This window comes from Zalophus californianus, chromosome 11 (genome assembly GCF_009762305.2).
Source record: "Zalophus californianus isolate mZalCal1 chromosome 11, mZalCal1.pri.v2, whole genome shotgun sequence".
In the NCBI taxonomy this organism is placed as follows: domain Eukaryota; kingdom Metazoa; phylum Chordata; class Mammalia; order Carnivora; family Otariidae; genus Zalophus; species Zalophus californianus.
Genome location: NC_045605.1, coordinates 97,421,472 through 97,435,827, shown reverse-complemented (window position 1 = coordinate 97,435,827; position 14,356 = coordinate 97,421,472). Strand labels below are relative to the sequence as shown.

At 36.4% G+C, this 14,356-nt stretch overlaps 1 protein-coding gene and 1 non-coding gene across 5 annotated transcripts in view; one reads left to right on the top strand and one right to left on the bottom strand.

Annotated features, from left to right (window-relative positions):
* C11H11orf49 (chromosome 11 C11orf49 homolog) overlaps positions 1–14,356 on the bottom strand; it is a 189,118-nt gene that overhangs the window by 68,243 nt on the left and 106,519 nt on the right. The gene's annotated exons all lie outside the window — the stretch shown is intronic.
* LOC113915556 lies at positions 3,184–3,291 on the top strand. The gene has a single exon (XR_003517710.1). It is a non-coding gene; the product is annotated as a U6 spliceosomal RNA (small nuclear RNA).

The following is a 14,356-nucleotide window of genomic DNA, read 5'->3' as shown; positions in this document are numbered from 1 at the left end:
GAGGGGAGGGAGGCAGGAAGATGGGAAAAATGGGTGAAGGGGAGTGGGAGATACAGACCTCCAGTTATGGAATGAATAAGTCATTGGAATAAAAGGTATATCATAGAATATAGTCAATTATATTGTAATAGTTTTATAGTGACAGATGATAAGTACACTTGTGGTGAGCCTAGCAAAACATACAGAGATATTGAATCACTCTGTTGTATACCTGAAACTAATGTAACACGTGTGTCCACCATAATCAAATAAAAAATTAAAATTAAAAGGAAGAGTTTTAGTTTTTTTAAAAAAGATTTTATTTATTTATATGAGAGAGAGCACGAGTACATGGGGCTCAATCCCAGGACCCTGAGATCATGACCTGAACTGAAGTCAGATACTTAACCCGTGAGTCACCCAGGCACCCCAAAGGAAGACCTTTTATATTGTCTTCAGTATTTTGCCACAAAAATTCTCAGTTTTTCTAGTCTCTTATTTTCCCTTTAATTTAATACAATTCAGTAAATATTCATTTATACATGCTTTGATCCAGGCACTTGGCTAGATGCTAAAAACATAGAAGTAAGCAAAACAGATAAATGCTCTCACAGAGCTTATAGTCCAATAAGAAAGGCAGAATTTAAGGTAACAATTGTATGTATGAGAAGTGTTAGGAATAGAGTGTATAAGAAGCATATTAAACCTGTGGAAAGAGCGAAGATGTCCATCGACAGATGAATGGATAAAGAAGATGTGATATATATACACAATGGAATATTATGCAGCCATCAAAAGGAATGAGATCTTGCCATTTGCAATGACGTGGATGGAACTGGAGGGTGTTATGCTGAGTGAAATAAGTCAATCAGAGAAAGACATGTATCATATGACCTCACTGATATGAGGAATTCTTAATTTCAGGAAACAACCTGAGGGTTGCTGGAGTGGTAGGGGGGTGGGAGGGATGGGGCGGCTGGGTGATAGACATTGGGGAGGGTATGTGCTATGGTGAGCGCTGTGAATTGTGCAAGACTGTTGAATCACAGATCTGTACCTCTGAAACAAATAATGCAGTATATGTTAAGAAAAAAAGAAGAAGAAGAAGAAGAAGATAGCAGGAGGGGAAGAATGAAGGGGAGTAAGTCAGAGGGGGAGACGAACCATGAGAGACGATGAACTCTGAAAAACAAACTGAGGGTTCTAGAGGGGAGGGGGGTGGGGGGATGGGTTAGCCTGGTGATGGGTATTAAAGAGGCCACGTTCTGCATGGAGCACTGGGTGTTATGCACAAACAATGAATCATGGAACACTACATCAAAAACTAATGATGTAATGTATGGTGATTAACATAACAATAAAAAGAATAAAAAAGCATATTAAACCTAATTTAAAAGTTCAAGTCTTCTTAGAAAAAGAAGCACTTAAAAAATATTACCAATTATATATAAACTCTTTAGGAAAAGACAGGAGGATATACTTCCAAACTCACTTTATTGGGCCAGAATAATCCTGACTCTCAAACTTACAAGAAGAGAAAACTGTAGCCTAAAATACCTCATGCAGATAGATACAAAAATCATTAACAAAATGTTAAAGGAATCCAATGACATATGAAAATGATAATAAATCATGACTAGGGTGGATTTACCCATATGAACAGCACAAAAGAGAAAAATCATGTCACTCAATAGATTCAGAAAAATAATAAAAAATTGAATACCAATTTACAATAAAAATTCTCACCAACTAAGAATAAAAGTAAACTTCCTCAACCGAATAAAGGGCATCCATGAAAAACCTCCTATTTAATTCTAAAGACTGGAAACTTTCTGGCCAAAGCAAGGTTATCTGCTCTTACCACTTCTTTTTAATATTGTAATGAGGTCCTACTCTGTGCAATAAAGAAAGAAAAAAGAAAGACCTCTACAGAGATTGGAAAGGAAGAAGTAAAACTGCCTCTATTTGCATATGACATGATTTTGCATGCAGAAAATTCTAAGGAATCTACAAAGAAACTATGAGAACTAATAAGTGAATTTAGCCAAGTCACAGGATACAAGAGGAATATACAAAAGCAATTATATTTCCAAAGTCTTGCAATAAAAAATTGGTAAAGAAAATAACTTTAAACAATTATACTATTTATAATATTAGCAAAAAACATGAAATATTTAGGGATAAATTCAACAAAATGTATAAGATCCATATATTAAACACTATAATGCATTGCTGAGAGAAATATAAGAAGACCTAAGGAAAAATGTACTATGTCCATGGATTGGAAGATTCAATATTAAAAAGTGAACAATTCTCCCCAAATTGATCTACAGAGTCTTCAAATCTCAATCAAATTCTTCTCAGGATTTCTTTTCTTTTCTTTCTGTCTGTCTTTCTTGTTGTAGAAATTGACAAGTTTATTCTAAAAGTTATATGGAAATGCAAGGGACCCCTAATGACCAAAACAATAATGGAAAAGCAAAAGCTAAAGTGCATACACTACCTTACTATAAAGCTAAATTAATCAAGACTAAAGTTTAACAAATAGATCAATAGAACAGAATAGAAAATCTAGAAATGCACCCACATATATAAAGTCAACTAACTTTTTTTTTAACAAAGGAACAAAAACAATTAAGTGAGAAAAGTAAAGTCTTTTCAACAAATGGTGCTGGAACAAACAACTAGCTATCCAGATGGTACAAAAAAGAAACTTGACCTCAACCTCAAACCACCCACAAAAATTGATTCAAGATGGATTATAGACCTAAACATAAAAGCTAGATTTCTAATGCTTTCAGAAGAAAATGTAGGGTAATACTGTCACAAACTTAGGGTAGGCAAAGATTTTTAAAAACTGGACCCAGAAGGCACTAACCATAAAAAGAAAAAATTGATCAAATGGACTTTAAAAACTTCGGCTCAATGAAAGACACCATTAAGGGAAAAAACAAGCCAAAGAATAGTAGAAGTATTTGCAATATGCATATTTGACTTGCAACCAGAATACATAAAGAACTCCTACCACTCAGTAATTAAAACAACCTACCCAAAACTGAGCAAAAGATTTCAAAAGGCACTTCATAAAGAAAATGGCCAATAAACAATTAAAAAGTGTTCAAATTCATTAATCATCAGGGAAATACAAATTAAAACCACAATGAGATACCACTCCATACTCACTAGAAAAGCTAAAATTAAAAAGTCTTTGCTCACTTCAGCAACACATATATTAAAATTGGTATGACACAGAGATTAGCATGGCCCCTGTGTAAGGATGACACGCAAATTTGTGAAGTGTTCCATATTTTAAAAAATAACCTTATAGTGATAATCATTTCACAATATTTACATATATCAAATCATCACATTGTACATCTTAAATTTAAACAATGTGACATGTCAATTATATCTCAATAAAGCTAAGGGAGAAAAGAAGACTGAAAACACCAGTGTTACCTAGGATGTGTTAACAATAGGGATTTTTCAGACATTGTTGGTAGGCATGTAAAAGAGTACAACCACTCTGGAAAAAGTCTGCCACCAATTCCATCCTTAGATATTTACCCAAGAGAAATAAAAACATATGTCCACGAAGTTCAGCATCCTTTCATGAAAAAACTCAGAACAAATTGGGTATAGAAGGGAATGTACTTCGACAAAATAAAGGCCATTTATGGCCTGCAGCTAACATACTCAATGGTGAAAATACTGAAGGCTCTCCCTCTAAGATTAGGAACAAGACCATGCCTTTTCAATATAGCACTGGAAGTCCTAGCCAGAGAAATTAGGCAAGAAAAAGAAATGGACACTATCCAAATTGGAAAGGAAGAAGTAAAACTGTTTCTGTTTGTAGATGATATCACCTTATATAGGAAATCTTTTTTAAAAAAATCCATGAAGGGGCACCTGAATGGTTCAGTTGGTTAAGTGTCTGCCTTCGGCTCAAATCATGATCTCAGGGTCCTGGGATAGAGCCCGAGTCAGGCTCCCTGTTCAGCGGGGAGTCTGCTTCTCCCTCTCCCTCTGCCCCTGCTCGTGTGTGCTCTCTCTCTTGCTCACTCTCTCTCTCAAATAAATAAAATCTTTAAAAAAATAAAAAAATTAAAAATATTAAAAATCTGTCAAAAAACTGTTAGAACTAATAAATGAGTTCAGTTAAGATGCAGGATACAAAATCAATATATAAAATTCAGTTGCATTTTTATACACTAACAACAAACTATCTGAAAAAGAAATAAAGAAAACAATCCCATTTACAATAGTATCAAACACAATAAAATACTTAGGAATAAATTTAATCAAAGAGGTGAAAAATCTATATACTGAAAACTGTAAGACTTTGATGAAAAAAATTGAAGAAGATACAAACAAATGGAAAGATATCTGTGTTCATGAGTTGGAAGAATTAATATTGTTAAAATATTCCTATTCCTCAAAGCTATCTATAGATTTAATGTAGTCCCTATCAACATTCCAAAGGAATTTTTTACAGCAATAGAAAAAAAAATCCTAAAATTAATATGAAACCACAAAGACCCTGAATAGCTAAATCAATCCTAAGAAAGAACAGAGCAGGAGATATCACACTTCCTGATTTCAAACTATATTACAAAGTTACAACATAATCAAAACAGTACGGTACTGGCATAAAAACATTTACACAGACCAATGGAACAGAATCAAGAGCCTAGAAATAAACCTATGTGTATATAGTGAACTAATATTTGACAAGAGAGCCAACAATACTCATTGGAGAATGGATAGTCTCTCCAATAAATGGTGCTGAGAAAACAGGATATTCAGGCAAAAGAATGAAATTGGACCCCTATCTTACACCACTTACAAAAGTTAACTTGAAATGGATTAAGGACTTAAATGTAAGGCCTGAAACTGTAAAACTCCTAGAAGAAAACATAGGGGAAAAGCTTCTTGACATTGGTGTTGGAAATGATTTTTTGGATGTGATACCAAAAGCACAAGCAACAAAAGCAAAAATAAATAAGTGGGACTACATCAAACTCAAAAGCTTCTGCACTGCAAAAGAAACGGTCAACAAAATGAAAAGATAACCTACAGAATGAGAGAAAATATTTGCAAACCATATATCTGATAAGTCATCAATATCCAAGATATATAAGGAACTCATACAACTCAATAGCAAAAAACCCAAATAATCCAATTAAAAAATGGGCAGAGGACCTGAATAGATATTTTCCCAAAGAAGAGATATTAATGGCCAACAGATAGATGAAAAGATGGTCAACATCATTAATTATCAGGGAAATGCAAGTCAAAACCACAATGAGGTATCACCTCACATCTATAAAAATTATTATTAAAAAAAAAGAGGTAACAAGTGTCAGCAGAATGTGGAGCAAAGGAAACCCTTGTGTTGGGGAGAATGTAAATTGGTACAGTCATTCTGGAAAACAGTATGAAGTTCTTTAAAAAGTTAAAAATAGAACTACCAGGGGCGCCTGGGTGGCTCAGTCGTTAAGCATCTGCCTTTGGCTCAGGTCATGATCCCAGGGTCCTGGGATTGAGCCCCGCATCAGGCTCCCCGCTCAGGGGGAAGCCTGCTTCTCCCTCTTCCACTCCCCCTGCTTGTGTTCCCTCTGTCTCTGTGTCTCTCTCTGTCAAATAAATAAATAAAATCTTTAAAAAAAAAAAAAGAACTACCAAACAATCCAGCAATCCCATATTTGGGTATATACCCGTAAGAAATGAAATCACTATCTCAAAGATATATCTGGACTCCCATGTTCATTACAGTATTATTCACAATAGTCAAGTCAGGAACAACCTAAGTGTTGATGTATGAATGGATAAAGAAAATATGGTATATGTATATAGTGAAATACAATTCAGCTATAAAAGAGAAGGAAATCCTGCCTTCTACAACAATATGGATGGACCTTGGAGACATTATACTAAGTGAAATAAGTCAGACAGAGAAAGACAAAGGCTGTATGATCTCAAGTTATATATGGAATCTAAACAAGCCAAACTCATTGAAATTCAGAGTAGAATGATGGTTGCCAAGAATGGGGGTGGTAGAAATGGGGAGATGTTGGTCAAAGGGTACACTGGAGACATTATACTAAGTGAAATAAGTCAGACAAAGACAAAGCTGTATGATCTCAAATTATATATGGAATCTAAAAAAGCCAAACTCATTGAAATTCAGAGTAGAATTGTGGTTGCCAAGAATGGGGGTGGTAGAAATGGGGAGATGTTGGTCAAAGGGTACAAACTTCTAGTTATAAGATGAATAAGTTCTGGGGATGTAATGTACAGCGTGATGAATATACTTAACAATACTATATTATATACTTAAGAGTTGCTAAATCTTAAATGTTTTCACCACCAAAAACAACAACAAATCCCCCCCACAAAAAAAAAAAAAAAACACACAGGTAATTATGTGAGGTAATAGAGGTGTTAACCTTATTGTGGTGATCATTTTGCAATATACATATGTATAAATCATCACTTTATACACCTTAAACTTATATAATGTTACATGTCAATTATATCACAATAAAGCTGGGGAAAAATATATGCACAAAAAGAGTTGTAGACAAATGTTCTTAGAGACTTTATTCATAGTAGCCCAAACCACATAATTCACATGTTGATTAACAGGTGAACAAAAAACACATTGTGCTATATTCATATAATGGAATACTACTCAGCAATTAAAAGGAACAAACGTGCTGGTACATACCACAATGTAGATGAACATTTCTCCAAAGAAGATACACAAATGACCAATATGCACATGAAAGATGTTTAACATCATTAGTCATCAGATAAATATAAATTAAAAGCATAATGAGATACCACTTCATACCCACTAGGATGCCGAAAATAAAAAAGACAGATGATATCAAGTGTTGGCAAGAATGTGGAGAAACTATAACCCGTGCATTGCTGGTGGGAATGTAAAATAATGCAGCTACTTCGGAAAACAAGCATCTCCTCACAAAGTTACACAAAGAATTACCATATGACCCAGCATTCCACTCCTAGGTATACACCCAAGAGAAATGAAAACATATGTTCACACTTGAATGCAGATGTTCATTGCAGCATTATTCATAATAGCCAAAAAGAAGAAACAACCCAGACGTCTGTCTCTGGATGAGTGGATAGCAAATGTGGTACACCCATATGATGGAATATTATTTGGCCATAGAAAAGTAATGAGGTATGCATCCGATACACACTATGCATGGATGAACCTTGAAACCATTATTTTAAGTGAAAAAACCAGATGCAGAAGCCCACACATTGTATGATTCCATCTATGCGAAATGTCCAGAATAGGCAAATCCAAAGAGACAGAAAGTAAATTAGGGGCTATAAGTGAGTGGGTGGGGGAAAAGTAGTAGGTAATTAGTAGCTAGAGTTACTGCTAATAAGTATGGGTTTTTTGGGGGGGGCGGGGGGAGTTGGTGATGAAAATGTTCTAAAATTGGTCGCACAACTGTGTATGAATACACTAAAAACCACTTTATTGTACATTTCAAATAGAATTTGGGGGCATCTGGTTGGCTCAGTCGGTAGAGCATGCAACTCTCAATCTCAAGGTTGTGAGTTCAAGCCCCATGCTGGGCATGGAGCTTACTTTAAAAAAATTAAAAAATAGGGGAGCCTGGGTGTCACAGTTGGTTAAGTGTCTGACTCTTGGTTTTGGCTCATGTTGTGATCTCAGGGTCATGAGATGGAGCCTGGCGTCAGGTTCTGTGCTCAGCATGGAGTCTGCTTCAGATTCTCTCTCCCTCTCCCTCTGCCCCTCCCACTTGTGCTCTCTTGCTCTCTCTAAAATAAATGAATAAATAAATTTTATGGCATTCAATTATATCTCAAGCTATTATTTAAAAAAATTTTAAAGAACCATTTATACAATCCTTTTCTGTGAGTTTTCTGTTCATTTCCTTCATTAAATTTTCTACAGAATTTTTAGTATTTTTCTTATATTCATTTATTTGAAAGAGAGAGAGAGAGAGAGAGAAAGAAAGCATGAGCAGGGGGAAGGGGCAGAGGGAGAGGGAGAAGCAGACTCCACACTGAGCAGGAAGCCGGACTCCATACTTGATCCCAGGACCCTCGGATCATGACCTGAGCCGAAAGCATTCACTTAACGGACTGAGCCACCCAGGCACCCAAATTTTTAGTATTTCTATAACTTATTTTTAGGAACTCTGTATGTATGTAAGGAAATATCTCTCCCTATTTGCTGTTAATCTTTTGTTTTTATATATAGGGTTTTTTTGGTCAAACAGATTTTTCATCCTTTTTTATCTAATGAAATACATCAATAGTTTCTTTTATGACTTCCAGGTTTTTTGTCATTCATATTTAGAAAGGCTTTTCTCTCTGTGAGATTATAAAAACATTTTCCTGTGGTTTCTTTGAGTGCATTTATGGTTTCAATTTTTACATTGAAATTTTTGATCCATCTGGAATTTATTTTCATATAAGGTGTGAGGAAGGAATCCAACTTTTTTAAAGATGGCTACTAGTTGTGCTCATTGATTTAAAATGCTCTCCCTCCTCCAACATAGGTTAGTACCATTTTCATATTTGGGTCAGTTGGGGGCTTCTCCATTCTGGTCCATTGATTTTTACTTATCTATTCATGTGCCAATAATGAATGTTTGTATAGAATAGTGATGAAGAGCATGTATATTGGAGCCAACCTTCTGAGTTTAAATTCAACCTCTGCAACTTATTGGCTCTGTGAGTTTGAGCAAGTTCATCATAATGGGCTGTTGTGAGGATTAAATGAGTTATTTTATCTAAAGTGCTTAGAACAGTACCTGGGACATAGTGTTTTGTATTAGCTATTTTATTAATAAAATTTTATAGCCTTATAATAGATTCTAAAACTGGTGGAGCTAGTGCCCCACTATTTATTTTCTTTCTCAGGATATTCCTGGTTATTCTAGTCTATTTAGTTTTTCTATATGATCTTTACAATCAGCTTGTCTTAACAAAGTAAGCAAACAAGCAAAAAAAATCCTGTTTTTACAGAGATCATGTTAATTATAGATTAAATTAGGAGCACTGACAGCTTTATGATTTTTAAGTCTTCCTTTCCAAGAACACAGTATGCCTTTCCATATGCCCAAGTCTTCTTTCAGGTTCTTCAGTAGTGTTTTATAGCCTTCTTCATATAGTCTTGCATATTCTTGTTGGGTTTATTGCTAGGTATTTTATCTTCTCTTGCTGTTGTAAAAAGGGACTTTTGTTCTTATCTGAATATATAAAGGCTATTGTTTTTATTATTTTTAAAGATTTTATTTATTTGACAGAGAGAGAGACAGTGAGAGAGGGAACACAAGCAGGGGGAGTGGGAGAGGGAGAAGCAGGCTTCCCGCTGAGCAGGGAGCCCGACGCGGGGCTCCATCCCAGGACCCTGGGATCATGACTCGAGCCGAAGGCAGATGCTTAACTGACTAAGCCACCTAGGGGTCTGTCCCAAGGCTATTATTTTTAAATAAATCATTGGTTTTAGTATATTTTGTCTAATTGCCTTGTTGAAGTTTCATACTGTTTATAATAGATTTCAACTTATTCTGGGGGCTTTCCAGGTTAAGTATTTGTGTCACCTGCAAATGATGTAATTTTCCTTTTCCTTTAAAATTTTTATGTCTCTTATGTCTTTTTCCTAATAGTATTATTGTCTGAAATCTCAGAAAAATGTAAATAATGGTAGGAAACAGTAAAGAGTGAAACTGTTTTTATAATTATATCTAGAACTTCTATCTCATATTTCCTCCTTCTGAGATGAAGATAACATAAAGGCAAATAAAAGATTTAAAATTTTAAAGAAGAGGGGCGCCTGGATGGCTCAGTCGTTAAGCGTCTGCCTTCGGCTCAGGTCATGATCCCAGGGTCCTGGGATCGAGCCCCGCATTGGGCTCCCAGCTCCGCAGGAAGCCTGCTTCTCCCTCTCACACTTCCTCTGCTTGTGTTCCCTCCCTCACTGTCTCTCTCTGTCAAATAAATAAATAAAATCTTTAAAAAAAATAAAATAAAATTTTAAAGAAGAAAAAAATAAAATGAGATTTAAAAAGAATTTTAGATATAAGAATTTTAGAAAAAGCTCGCATAATCTATACTGTGTAAAAACACCCATGAATAAAAAAATATCAGAACAAGGAGCGAGGCCTCAGGAGAAACCAAACTTGCTGACACCTTGATTTAGACCTTTAGCCTAGAGACAGTCAGAAAATAAATTTCTGCTGTTTAAACTAAAAAACCCCACCAAAAACAAAAACAAAGAAACCCAAAACAAACGAACAAAAAAAACCCCCACTAGGAATAACAGCAAGTATATAAATGGTGAGTGCTGTCTGTAGTGGGTTTGGAGGTGATTATTTTTCTGCTTCATTACACCTTTCTGTACTACATTTCTACAATAAGCAAGTATTTCTTTAATGATCAGAAAAACACAAACAGAAAAAAAAAAGAATTAAGTATACTGCTTTTTGGCTGAATGTGACTTTGAGCTTATGTCTTGACATTTGAAATCCCTATCACCATGTTCTCCTCAGTCCAGTTTTGTGATCTACATCAAAAATGCTTTATCTATATCTTCCATCTGGCTAGGTAGTCTACGGTCTAATCCCATGATGATGTCACTTCTCTTCTGCTCTTCTTTTTATCTGAATCCAGATGTTCTCCAACATGCTTCCACCCTCAGATTTGTGACTAGATACACATGCAGCTATAGATCTTTTTGATACCAAACTGCTTTGCTTCTCTTATGTATCTTATATATATTTCTTTTTCTTTGCCCATGATTCTTCCCACAAGACCTCTGAATGACACACAGATGGAAGTATCTCAGCGGCAAATCTGCTCTTTGGTACTCCTGAGCATTAACTCTTCTTGAGCAAGCATTGTTCTCAAGTTTTTGAACCCTGGGATGTCTCCTATGACACTCCAAGGAAACCCTCTCCAGCCAAGATGATGACTAATACAACTGTTGGAGATACAGCGTTCTTGGAGGAAGTCCAGAAACCATATCGATTGGCTTTATTACAAATTCATACTATCTAACCTCAACTGGATGCTCATGGCTACTGGGTAATCTTTTAGTCATCTCCTTCTGACTTTGTATTGCATTCCTTACAACAGCTGCCCCAGACATTTTCCATTCTCAAATTACCAAACTAACCCTTTGCCCCAACTCCCAACTCTAAGTAGATAAACTATTTTACTGAGAAGATCGAAGTCATCGGATTTTTTAGTCCTTCAATTTCCTTCCCCTATGCCTTAATATTTCTTTTTGTCTTCAGTTAATCCTCACCTCTTCCTTCCCTCTCTGAGAAAGAATCTTTCCTATTTCTTACTAAGATTAATCTCTCCACCTGTGCTCCTGAGTCCATGTTCTTTCAGTTTCTCGGGGACCTTGCTCTATCAATTATCCCTTACATTTGCATCTTTAATCTTGCCTTTTCTATTAACTCCTTGCTATCTACCTGCACATGTTTAAGTGATCCCTTAATCTAAAAAAATCTTTCAAAGGCTACTTGCTGAAGCTTTCTCCTCCTTTTGTTTTTCAAAGCCAAATTTCTCAGAAGGGTGTGCTATATTCATTATCCCCCTCTTTCTCACCACCCATTCATTCACTCAGTAATCCTTTCAGTGTTGCTTCCATCATTCGACTCAACTATTCTCTTGAAAGTTATGGATGATCACTCAATCACTGTAGTAGATTCGAAGGAGCTCTTCTTAGTTCTCCACCTGTGACAACTGAAACTGTTGCCCATCTTTTCCTTGGAACTCTCCTCCTTGGTTTCTGTAAGGTCATATTATGCCATTTCTTTTCATACATTCTGATGTTTCTTCCCTGATTCTTCTTCCTTCTCTCACCCCCCCTTTTTTTTTTTTAAGATTTCATTTATTTATTTGACAGAGAGAGAGGACAAGCAGGGGGAGCGGCAGGCAGAGGGAGAGGGAGAAGCAGGCTTCCCGCTGAGCAGAGAGTCTGATGCAGGGCTCAATCCCAGGACCCTGGGATCATGACCTGAGCCAAAGGCAGAAACTTAGCCGATTGAGCCACCCAAGTACCCCAAAATAAATTCTGGAGGTCACTTTAGATAGCTTTTCAATTTATTGAGCAATGCCAATTTAGTTAGAAATTAATTCTCAGCATTTCACATTTTTTTTAAGATTTTAAAAACTTATTTATTTGAGAGAGAGCAAGCATAAGTGGGAGTGGGGGGCTGGGGGGGTGGAGAGAGGCAGAAGCAGACTGCCTGCTGAGCAGGGAGCCCGATGCAGGGCTTGATCCAGGAACCCTGATATCATGACCTGAACCAAAGGCAGGCGCTTAACTGACTAAGCCACCCAGGCACCCCTCTCACCCTTTAAATATAAGGATCTCCCAAAGTTCTGCCCTTATCCCCCTCTCTCACTACACTTTCATTCCTCAGTGATCTCATCCATTCACATGATTTAACTACTGACCATATTTCCTCTTCCAATCTCTGTATCAGTCTTGAATCCCTGCTGACAAGTTCATTTGAAAGGTGTGCTGGCTTTTCAAACTCAGTTGATTCTAAATCAAACTATAGCAGTAAACTTTTAACTAACTCCACTTAACAAATTCACCTAGTCTTCTGTTTTTCACTTTTCATTTTTTTTAAAGATTTTATTTATTTGACAGAGAGAGAGAGAGCACAAGTAGGCAGAGTGGCAGGCAGAGGGAGAGGGAGAAGCAGGCTCTCCGCTGAGCAGGGAGCCAGACGTGGGGCTCGATCCCAGGACCCTGGGATTATGACCTGAGCCGAAGGCAGCCGCTAAACCGACTAAGCCACCCAGGTGCCCCTCACTTTTCATTTTTTAATAATATGCTTATGCTGCTCTTTCTTGATTTTTAAGTTTTAGACATTATCTTTGGACTCTTAGTTGAAGATAAAAATTATCTTTTTTTACCACTTATACATACTTCCCATCTTCCAATCTCTCTAATATATAGTGTCAACTTTAGCTTAAAATATTCAGTACTTATATTTTTATGCTATATAAATATTATTCATAACCAAGCTGCAAGGTATATTATTAGTACATTGTTCCTTCTTATACAACTTTTCGTTTTTCTTGGAATAATTGCCACTTTCTTGGTTTGCTTGGAGTTTCTAAGTGTTAAACATGACTTCTTTTTTTTAAATTAAAGATTTTATTTTCAAGTAATCTCTACACCCAACGCAGGACTCACATTCACAACCCTGAGATCAAGAGTCACAGGCTCCACTGACTGAGCCAGCCAGGTGCCCCTAATCATTATTTCTTTAACTGAAGTATTCATCTCTAACTCTCCAACTGAATGTAGTCTAACACAACAGGCTTTTTAAAAAAGATTTATTTATTTATTTGAAAGAGAGAGAGTGCAACGGGGAGAGGTAGAGAGAGAAGAGAATCTTAAGCAGACTGTGCTTAGTGTAGAGCCCTACATGGGGCTCAATCACGTGACCCTGAGGTCACGAGCTAAAACTAGGAGTCAAGACGCTTAACCGCCTGGGGCCCCCAGGTGCCTCTAACACTATAGTTTTATCAGTTGTATTTTTTATATTCTTGTACACATTCCTCTAGGAGTTTTCTGCTGCTCCAGTTTGAATTGGTTGTTTTCTAGCTCTTCTACACAAATGGTTGTCCGGGACTATGCTTCATTATCATCCTAAGACTTCTCTTAACCTCTCTCCTGTGTTGTTGGATCTCTTGGTTCTAGATCCCGTAATTTCATCTTTTTAGATTTATTTCCATTTTTTGAGGAAACACATCCTCCAGTAGTTCCATGAGAAAAGCTGTATGGGAGTTAAAATTTATAAGCTCTTGCCTATCTAAAAATCTACATTCTATCTCAAGGATGATTGATAATTTGGCTTGGTACAGAATTTTAGATCAGAAATAATCTTCCCCTAGAATTCTGAAAGTATTGCTCTATTGTTTTTTAGCTTCCAGTGTTGCTATTGAGAAGCCTGATGGCATTCTAATTTTTCTGTTTTCTTTTCTTTTTCAGTGTTATACTCCTGGACTGGGCCTCTAAGTTTCTTATATTATTTCTCCTACTTTCCCTTTTTTGGCCTCTTCTGGGCAATTTCCTCAACTTTACCTTTCAGCCTTTATATTGAATTTTTTTTCTTTTCTTTTTAGAGGGGGGAGGGACAGAGGGAGAGCAAGAATCCCAAGCAGGCTCCACACCCAGCGCTGAGCCCCATGTGAGGCTCAATCTCACAACCCCCAGATCACAACCTGAGCCAAAATCAAGAGTCAGATGCTTAACCAACTGAGCCACCCCAGTGTCCCTGGATTTTTTTATTTCTGGCATTCTAATTTCTAAGAACTCTTCTTTTTT